The sequence below is a fragment of the Lepidothrix coronata genome, unplaced genomic scaffold (genome assembly GCF_001604755.1).
Source record: "Lepidothrix coronata isolate B3197 unplaced genomic scaffold, Lepidothrix_coronata-1.0 Scaffold27, whole genome shotgun sequence".
Lineage (NCBI taxonomy): Eukaryota > Metazoa > Chordata > Aves > Passeriformes > Pipridae > Lepidothrix > Lepidothrix coronata.
In genome coordinates, this window is record NW_016690207.1 from 2,764,820 (window position 1) to 2,774,281 (window position 9,462).

Consider the following 9,462-nt stretch of genomic DNA (forward strand, 5'->3'; position numbering starts at 1 on the left):
CTGCAAAAGGGATACTGCAGCCAAAACACTGCTGTTTTATTTTGAATTCAGTCTCGTGGAGCTCTCTTCATACTAGAATATTTTTATTTTCTTTGTACAACATACAATCATGTACTCTTAACAGAGATTTACTTTAAAGAGAAGAAAAAAAAAAAAAGAAAAATCTGGAAGTATTCTTTAAAAAAAAAATACACAAAAATCTTTATTAATAATCCTGTATTTTTACTGATCATGTTTGAATGTCTAAAAAGACTTTATTGTTCTAATTATCCAGATGTATGTTTGTAAAATAGCTCTTTTATGACTTAGCTGATCAGGTTGTATGTTTCTGGAATTAAATATTGGTCACTTAAGAAAAAAAAAATCTGTTTTCAGGATCTGGGAAATAGAAAATTTAAGCGTTTCAAATATCATTAAATAAGCTTAAAGGAAATAACCTTTTGTCTGGTGGATTTTTTGGGGGATTGGAATTGCCTGGAGTGTTTGGCAGGACAGAGTGGTGATGGCAAAGGAGATTTTTTAGGGGCTTTTGTAGAGATTGAAGTGCCTTGACTGAATTTCTGCTGTTTAGTGAATTAGTAAATGAATTAATTTAGGCTTGTTCTAAAGTCAGATGTGCCTCCTGAAAGAATTGAAGCCCCAGAGCAGTGAATATTCAGTGGTTTTGTGCCCATCACATGCTGGATTTGCACTTCTTCGCTCCTCTGGTTGGTGTTTGGTGAGGGCTGAAACCCCAGAGGTGTCTGAATTTGGTGTGTAGATAATATCCTGCTGCTCCAGGGCAAAAAAGAGCTCAGGAATTGCAGTACCAGAAGAGTGGGAGCTCCTTTGGAAGGTGTTTGGTTCTTGCCACACACGATGCCGCGCAGGGAGAAGGTCCCTGTGCCATCCCCGGGGTGATGAATCAGCACAAAACACCAACTGCAGGACCCCAAACCAACTTCCCACTCGAGCCAAACCCCCAAACTCAGGAAAACAAACCAGTTTCCCTCTTGCTCCCAGCTCAGAGTGACCCCTCAGGACGTCCCCGAGGTGCCCTGGGTGTGTCCTGCACCCCCTGGGGCTGCTCTGGCTGAAGCTGCAGCTGCCAAATGCGACTTGCAAGTGGAATTTTGCCCTTTCTCCTTGGGTGCAACACGATTTTTTGTTGCCTGATGTCTCACTCCTCGGTCCCTGACAGCAATTTAATGAACACTTTCACAAGCCCAGCCAAGCTGTCACTGCGAGGCTTTGGCTCATCTGATGCTGTTGGACAGTTAAATCTGAGCTCTGAGCTCTGCTTTCAATTCCCAGGCACTTTTGTGTTCTTTTCCTGCTCTGGGGGGGGTGAGGGGTGTTGCTCTCGAGTTTTCCAGCATTGCCATTTGAAAGGAAACCAGAACCATTATTGATTTTTTTATTCATTTATAAGCTTGTTGTTTGTAAAACGGAATTTGTTTGGATTGGTTGGGAACTGTTGGTGTAGGAACATGATATTTCCTTATTATGACATTGCTTTATTATGATATTCCCTTATTATGATATTCCCTTATTATGATATTCCCTATTATGATATGATATTCCCTTATTATGATATTCCCTTTTTATGATATTCCCTATTATGATATTCCCTTATTATAGTATTACCTCATTATGGTATTACCTCATTCTGATATTACCTTAATTCAACATGATATTACCCCTCAGTATCTTGCAAATATTTATCATTTGAGTGGTGTTGGACTCATTTTTTCTCCTGAAATGAGGAATTCTCTGCAAGTGTTTGCTGCCCAGCCGGAGGCTGCAGCTTCATATCAAGTGTTAACTGAGTCTGTTGGGCTTAAATCATAGTTTGCTTGTGATTTTTAATCTTATCTATGTTTAGATTGCTCTGTTTTCCTAAATTAGGAGTTTTTAGGTGATGAAACTCCAGCCTGGTGCCTACTTTTGGGACAGTGGGGACAGTGACCCCCAGGAGTTGTGTGACACCCCTTTGCCTGTCACTGGAGGCTTTTTATTTCCATTTTTTGCTGGATATTTCCCCCTCCACTGGGATCAAGTAAAAAGTTACAAGAGAAGGGAAAGTAAAACTTGCTGCTCAGGGAACTTGCAAATTTTTTTTTTAATAGGGAACATCTGTGCTGAGAGTTTTGTGCCAGGGCCTGGGTTTTGTTGAATCCTCTGCAGAGGATGCTTTACCTGGATCCTTGTCATTAGTGACATTCCTGTTTTAGCTTCTGACTTCCCTGGGAAGTGATGCAGTCACACTTCTGACAGACAAGCTGACAAAAATAAATTAAGAACAACACCAAAAGAGAGAACAAACAAAATCAAGTATATTCCTGAGAATTCAGAGCTTTTTTTCCTTTTTTTTTCCCCCCTTCCCCTTCTGCAGTTTGTACATGAAGCTCCTTGAGAGATTACTTTATTACTTTATTATAATTGGTAATCTGAGCTCTATTACGCTTTCCTAATGATGCTCTTCGTGTTTTGCCTATTTAAATGTTATTTTATATGTTCCCTTTGCTGTGTTGCTGTAAATAAATGATGCAAAATGAACAGCTCAGGAAAAAAATCTGAGCTTTGTGTTTTCTGCAGCCTCTGCCCTGAAATCCCAGCTGGGGGTGGGAGGGAACGGAGCTGCATCTTTTAGGGCTGTTTCTCATCCACCATCATGGAATTAATCTCTCCTTGCTGCCTGCCACAGATAGGGGAGAAGGCACAAGAGGATTGGAGGAATCTCATTGCAGATGGGTTCGTGTCATTTTTTGGGTTATGGTATTTGAAGTATTGTGGACATGCTTTTTGTTCCAGAAGACATCTTTTCAGCAAGGATAGCCTTGTTTTACTGAAAAATACCTGTAATTTCCCTTTGCTTTTTATCAATTAGCCAGCGAGTTTTAGATTGTTGTTGTTGTTGTTGTTCTTTTAAAAAAATATTTATGAAATGGAAATTGTCCAGTGCCTGGCACGTGTTCTTTGCCAGTTGGTCTGATGGTTGTGTGTGTAGGGGAGGGTAAATTTTCTCACCAGAGAGATGGACCCAGGCAGGGCACAACAGCACCCACAAAAACTGCAGACTTGGATGTGTTTCCTTGGAGTGTGATCCAAAATGCAGATGGCACAGAGATGAGCATGGGAACGATGGGGAGCATATGTCTGTGTTAGGATGTTGGCTTAACAAATCTTCCAAACTTCTTAGACACCTGTTGTTTAAAGGAGGAGGGTTTGGGGAGCTGCTGGAGGGGGAGGCTCAGGCAGCCAAAAGCTTTGGGTGCCACTTCCAGCTCTGCCCTGGGAAGGTTGGGGCTCACACAGAGAGAGAGGCAGCCAAGGGGGGAAATAAGGCTGCGCTGGGAGAGGGATTTTGGAGCTGAGAGTGCTGCAAATTGGGTTTCCAGCCCCGTTAACCCCCCTGAGCACTTCTTGGAAAATAGTCCTGGGGGAAGGGAAACTAAGAAACGGCCTGAAGTTGTGCAGGGGGAGGTTGAGGTTGGGTATGAAGGAAAATTTCTTCCCAGAAGGGTTGTCGAGCGTTGGAACCCCTTCCCGAGGCAGTGGCGGAGTCGTCGTCCCTGGGATTGCCCAAAAACATGTGGATGTGGCACTTCAAGGACAAGGTTTAGTGGGGAACTTGGTGGTGCTGGTTGATGGTTGCACTTGACGCCCTTAAAGGGCTTTTTCCACCCTTAGCAATTTGATTCCAGGGGTGCAGATCCCTCCTGCACTTCTCCACACCCCAAACCAAACACCAAGCAGGGTTTCTTTCAGTCCAGAAGCTGAATCTTTTTTTTTTTCCCTTCTTCCTCACCAGATGGGAGTTTACAGCTGCAAATCATCAGTTGGGCTTTTGGCAGAATAAAAGGCCCGAAATATCTCTGCCACTTTCTTGCACCAGTTTGTTTCCAGATGTCTGAGGCTCATTCAGCGTGAAGTATTTTCCCCGATCAATATTTTAACCTTCTTGTTGATATTTACTCAGTGCTGCTGAATAAACTGCACCAAGTGGAGCTCCATGGATGGGAGAGTAAATCTACATTTCTATCAGCTCTCTGGAGGCTTTGCAATAATTCATATTATCTGAGGTTATTGTTATACTGGGATATTAATGAGCACATCTTCCTTCCTTCTGCCTCTTGGAGCTTCAATTCAGATCCCACTTCTGGTGCTAAAACAACATCTCAGCTCTGAATTAGCATGGAGAGGAGAAAGCTTTGTGTTCTGCTTTTGTCAGCTGAGTTTGAAAGAACCCTTTCTCTGTAGTTCCATAAAGATGTATTTGATGTAACTCCATCTGCTTCCCTCTGACCTTTGTGAGGAGGAGATTAAACCCTTCTCTGTGGGTCTTCGTGGCATTTTTAAATCTTGCTGGAGGTTTCTGCTCCTTCTCCTTCTCCCATCTCCCTTCAAAACTGAAGTTTAATGAGCACTGAGTGCTGTCCTCCCTTTCCTCTGACAATTCTGGTGTGTGCTTGCTGTTCCCCACAAAAACCTGATGATGGAACTGCCTGTTCCATGTTCTCCTCTGCATGCCCTTAACCCAGTATTTCACCTCCAAGCACTGACTTTTCTTTGCTTGTTAGTTTTTGGGTAGAAAAACCTTCCAACCTTCTGGAAGAAGGCGGCTCACAACATTTCAAAAGCCCCTCTGACCCATTCATCATCATCATTTTAGTGTGTGCATGCAGCAGGAGTCAAATAGCCTCAATTGTAGCTTCTATTGAACTCATCTTTTCTGCTCTGCAATTTCTTTATTGTGCCATAATAAAGCTGCCCCTGTCACTGCTGAGCTGGGGCTCATCTGTCTCCCTCTGCACGATGGGATCTGCTGCTGGGCTGGAGCTGGCAGAGAGAAAATGCCTGTGTGAGGTTGGGCTGTGTCAGTCTGCCTCAGGAACTGCAAAAAAATCTCCCAAAAAGTAGCTCTTCCCTGCTGCTGATGCTGCTGCAGGTGGCACATCCCTGGTCAGTCGTGGGAGCTTAACCAGGGACAGCAGAGGAGCAGGGAAATACTCCAGTCTTGGCTTCTCGAGAAACCCCATCCTCTGATGGCACAAGTTGCTCCAGCTGCTCCTCCAGGACTCTGGGCTTGGAATTGTCAAGAGATTTGAGGCTTGGGCTGATCCAAATCCTCCTGTTCAGGTGGCTGTGCTGGTGCACATCACCTTAGGCCTTGAGTCTGATCTTCTCTGCTTCCCTTTCTTAACTCTCCATGGAATTATTAGTGGTGGAAAATGCGCTGTGCTGGTGAGGAGAGTCAGGGCTCAACCCAAAGAAGCATCTGCTGGCTCGAGACAGGGACTGACCAGCCCTGGGAGACAGGGGAGTGCAGGGCTTCCACAGTTCCTTGGGAAGCTGTGGAGATACAACACAGCTCTGCAGCTCTGATTCTCTTTGAATGAAGGTTTTATAGACTGCTGGAGATTTAAGGGCAGATGGATTTGCCCCAGAGTGAGTCACAGCCAGAGCAGAGGTTCCAGTTCCAGAGATGGGAGGTCCCCTCCTTAGTCCTTGGACCAACCTGCTCGTGAGATCTGAAGTCATTTCGTTCTTCATTCCTCCCTTTTCTTAATCATTTCTCCCCCAAAAGCCTCTTATTCATCTCTCACATTTCAAAGGGAGGTGGGTTCTGTGGGGTCAGTGGTTTTGGTGGGCTCTTTGTTTTTTCTGCCTTTCCTTTGAGGTGTGAATGGAATGAACACACAGAGGAGAAAAACATCCTTTGATGGCAGCAATTACAAGGAAGAGAACACAAAAAAAAGCAAGGAAAACTGGGATGCAAGTGAAGATAAACTGCAAATGATGAGTCCAATGTCTCCTGTTGTCTGAGGGGATGGATCTCCTTGTGAAAGGGCTGTGACTGGAGGTGGGTTCAGTTCTGAGATGTGGCCTTCCTGAAATCCTGTCGCTGCTCCAGGCCTCTGCTTCCCATCTCTAAAACGGCAAAATGCTTTTTGGAACCTTATTTAAGAGCTCTGGTCTCCCAGGATTGTCTCACTTGCGTGTGCAGCACCTGGGAGGGGGTGTGATCCATCTCTTTTGGGAGCTTTGGGCACCAACCACACATGTATTTATGAGAATAGATGGTAATTAAAGGAATGGCTTGTTTTCAACCTTGGGAATAAAGGTGTGGAGCAGCCTCTTCAGATGGGACTACGAGCATCCTCCCAAATTTTGCATCAGGATGGCAGATGCCATTCCTGACTTGAGCTCGTTTAAATTCACACACATTTTCTTTTGCATGAAAAAGAAGGCAAACAAACTGTTCCACAAAATGTTCCTTATTTATCTAACTCATCCTACTAACTTCTTTGAGCTATCTAAATATATATATATAATTAGATGGGCTTTTTTATGTAACTACCACAAGATACTTACTCCCCTAACCACTTCCTTCAAAGCTGTTCTTATCTATAAAATTATCTAATTTGGACGTGTTCTATTGCCAATAGAAACTCTCTCTGAACCTTAAAGGAAAAACCTGGGACGCACATAATAGGTTTATTTTTTTTGTATTTCAGTAAAAAGAGAAATCTTTTATGCCCTGAAATCTCTCAGTTCTTCATGCATTTGACTGACTCCTTCTTGCAGTGGGACTGTCATTTGCTGTGCTGCTGAAATGGAGCCACCTATGAAGGGAAATGTAGCAGTTGTTTCAATGATTCACAGCTCAGCTTCACGTCAGGTTTGAGATCAGAGCCCCTCTTGGTGCAGCTGAGAGGGAGAAGATCATTTATTTGCTCGGATGTCTGATATGCCACGAGCTGAGCAGGGTGGGGGCTGCTTCCCCCAGATGTTTGGATCTGGAGGTGTTGGTTTATCCCACGGAACAAACAGCCTGTTGTTGGTGGAAATTGGGGCAGACTCATCCATGTGCATCAGCACACCCTGCAGGGGCTCAGCTGGCAGAGCTGCTGCTGGGGAGAGGCTGTTTGGGGCTGGGCTGAGACCCCAAAGCGTGTTTGGGGCTGGGCTGAGACCCCAAAGCGTGTTTGGGGCTGGGCTGAGACCCCAAAGCGTGTTTGGGGCTGGATTGAGCTGGACTTGCAATAGTACCATAGTTCTGAGCTTCTGTTTTGGACAATTAACCGGATTTTTTAAGACCACCTGATCTCCCCCCTGTGCCTTGCTGACCTCAGGGAGCACCTTGGCAGCAATTCCCAGGGGAGGAGCTCTCAGGGCTGGCTGGTGGGGACCAGTGCTCTGCCCTGGAGGAGGGGGCCTGTCTCTGAGGGCTTTCTGAAGTATCAGCATCTCTTCCCTGCCTTTCTGTGCCCCCGAGTTTAAGCAGGATCCCAAACCCTCCGTAATACTCGGATTTACAGTCTTACAACGACAACACTTCCATCCCCAGGAACAGGATTTTCTAGGTCACCAAATTCCCTTGCTTTGGCAGGGAACTGTGTCAGATCACCTCATTCATAAAGTGACCAAACTCTATTTTGAAACCACTGGGTGGCTTCCCTCCCCTCCCCACCTAACACTTCCTGGCAGGAGGCAGTTTGGAAACCTTTGATTTCCAAAGCAAGCCGGGTTTATTTGCAGACAGTTCTCCTGCAGCTGCCTCCTCTGGATTCCCTGCTTTCAGGCCACCCTCCCCTGCTGCTGGCTGACAGGGTGCTTTAATTCTGTGATCCTGTGCTCTGCCATGGGGATTTTGGGGTGGAGGCCTTGGATGAGCTTTCCCAGGTCTTAAGTTCCCTTCTAAGTGCACGACAGCAAGGCTGAGGCTCCAATAAGTGTGTGACGGGCAGAGATGGACCTGAACTACCCAAAATATGTCTGAAAGAGAGTGGGGTGGTTTCACAGGGCAGGAGAGGGAGGAGGATGCAGGATCCACCTGGATGGTGCCTGCAAAGGTGGAAGGAGAAGGTGTGCCTGGCCCAGGTGTGCTCGGCACTGAGGTCAGAGTAGGATCTGTCCATCTCCCACTCCTGGAGTTTTCCCACAGCCTGCTCTGGGTCTGGGAGCAATCCCAGCCCTCCCAGCCTGTGTGTTGCTGTCCCTCCAACTTCACCTTCAGCACTGAGCTGCAGCCCAGGCAGGTGTGAATCTGGACCTTGAGGGCCACAACCATAAATTAAAAGCAAATTCAGCCCAGACACAGGGAAATGCTCTTTTATTCCCGGAATAATAAATGCTTGGAATGGCCTGCTGGGCAGGGGCACTGGGGCAAAGGCCTGGGGATCAGTCACACAGCAAGTGACTTGTAGCTGTTGTCCTGAGGGAAATGATGTGTAAAAGGGATGAGCTCAAACACCCCATGCCTGTTACCTGTGTATCTCATGAGTAATTTGTCTCTGAAGCAGAGGCGTTTTATTTTTCTCCTCTGAAGCTGATTCTTTTCCGCCAGCTTATTTCTTCTCAGCAGGAGGGGAAGATGAATTCCTGTCAAATAATAGTTCATTGCTCTTAATGCAAGAGTCCAATTAATTGATGGTTTAAAAGCTTCGCTTTTCTCGCCATTAAAAACAAATAAACAGGGAAACAAAACTGAAGCGTTGCAGGGGAGGTTGGAGCAGCACAGGGACACCTCAGCTCTGCCTGGTGCAGCATTTCCCAGCCTCACACCCTGGGATGGCTCTAGTTGTCCCACTCCTGCCAGTCTCCCAGTGCTGGATGATGTTTTTTCCCAGCCTGTGTTGCTGTTCAGGGCACAAGGAGCAGGTTAATATTGGATATGAAGACTTTAGCAGCTGAGGGCAAAAGTGTCTCACCGTGTGTCCTTCTCAGGCAGTGCAGAGGGAGAGAACATATAGGGAAAGGTGGACCCCTGGAGAGTCCTAAAGCAAGTTAAGGATTTGGGATGTGGGGGAGAAAGCACAGCTTTCCCAACTCCAAATATCCCAACTGGGAGTGTTTAGTTTGGCCTTAGGAAAACTGGTCAGTTTTGGAAGCAATAGTTCCAGTGCCCCACTGCTCTCTGCCCTCCCTCCTCAGACCCCTGCATCCCATCTTCCTGTGCTCCCTCCAGCCCAGTTTCTGGCCTCCCTCTGTCCTCACTCTCCTGCCATTCTGCCCTCCTTCCCAGCTCCCTTCTCCTGCTCCTTGCTTCCCTCCATGCTCTGTTTGCTGTATCCCTCCATCCTGCCCTGTCCTCCTTCTATCCTTAATTCCCTGTTCCCCCTGTATCCCTCCTTCCTGCCCAGTGATCTTTCAATGCTCAGTCCTCTGCCAGCCCTGTATCCCTTATCCCTTCCTCCCTGCATTCCTCCATCCTGCCCTGTCCTCCTTCCATCCTTAGCTCCCTGTCCCCCCAGCATCCACCTCTCCCTGTATCCCTCCATCCTGCCCTGTCCTCTTTCCATGCTCAGTCCCCTGTCCTCCCTGTGACCCTCCATCCTGCCCTGTCCTCCTTCCATCCTTAGCTCCCTGTCCCCCCAGCATCCACCTCTCCCTGTATCCCTCCATCCTGCCCTGTCCTCTTTCCATGCGCAGTCCCCTGTCCTCCCTGTGACCCTCCATCCTGCCCTGTCCTCCTTC

The 9,462-nt window shown here is 46.7% G+C and overlaps 1 protein-coding gene across 1 annotated transcript in view; it reads left to right on the forward strand.

Annotated features, from left to right (window-relative positions):
- The window catches only part of ARHGEF12 (Rho guanine nucleotide exchange factor 12), a 33,951-nt gene extending 33,598 nt beyond the window's left edge, over nt 1-353 (forward strand). Inside the window, exon 37 of the mRNA XM_017809593.1 lies at nt 1-353. This exon is cut by the window's left edge and continues 3,615 nt beyond it. The gene's annotated coding sequence lies outside the window, so the exon portion shown is untranslated.
- Nucleotides 354-9,462: the final 9,109 nt, after the last annotated feature.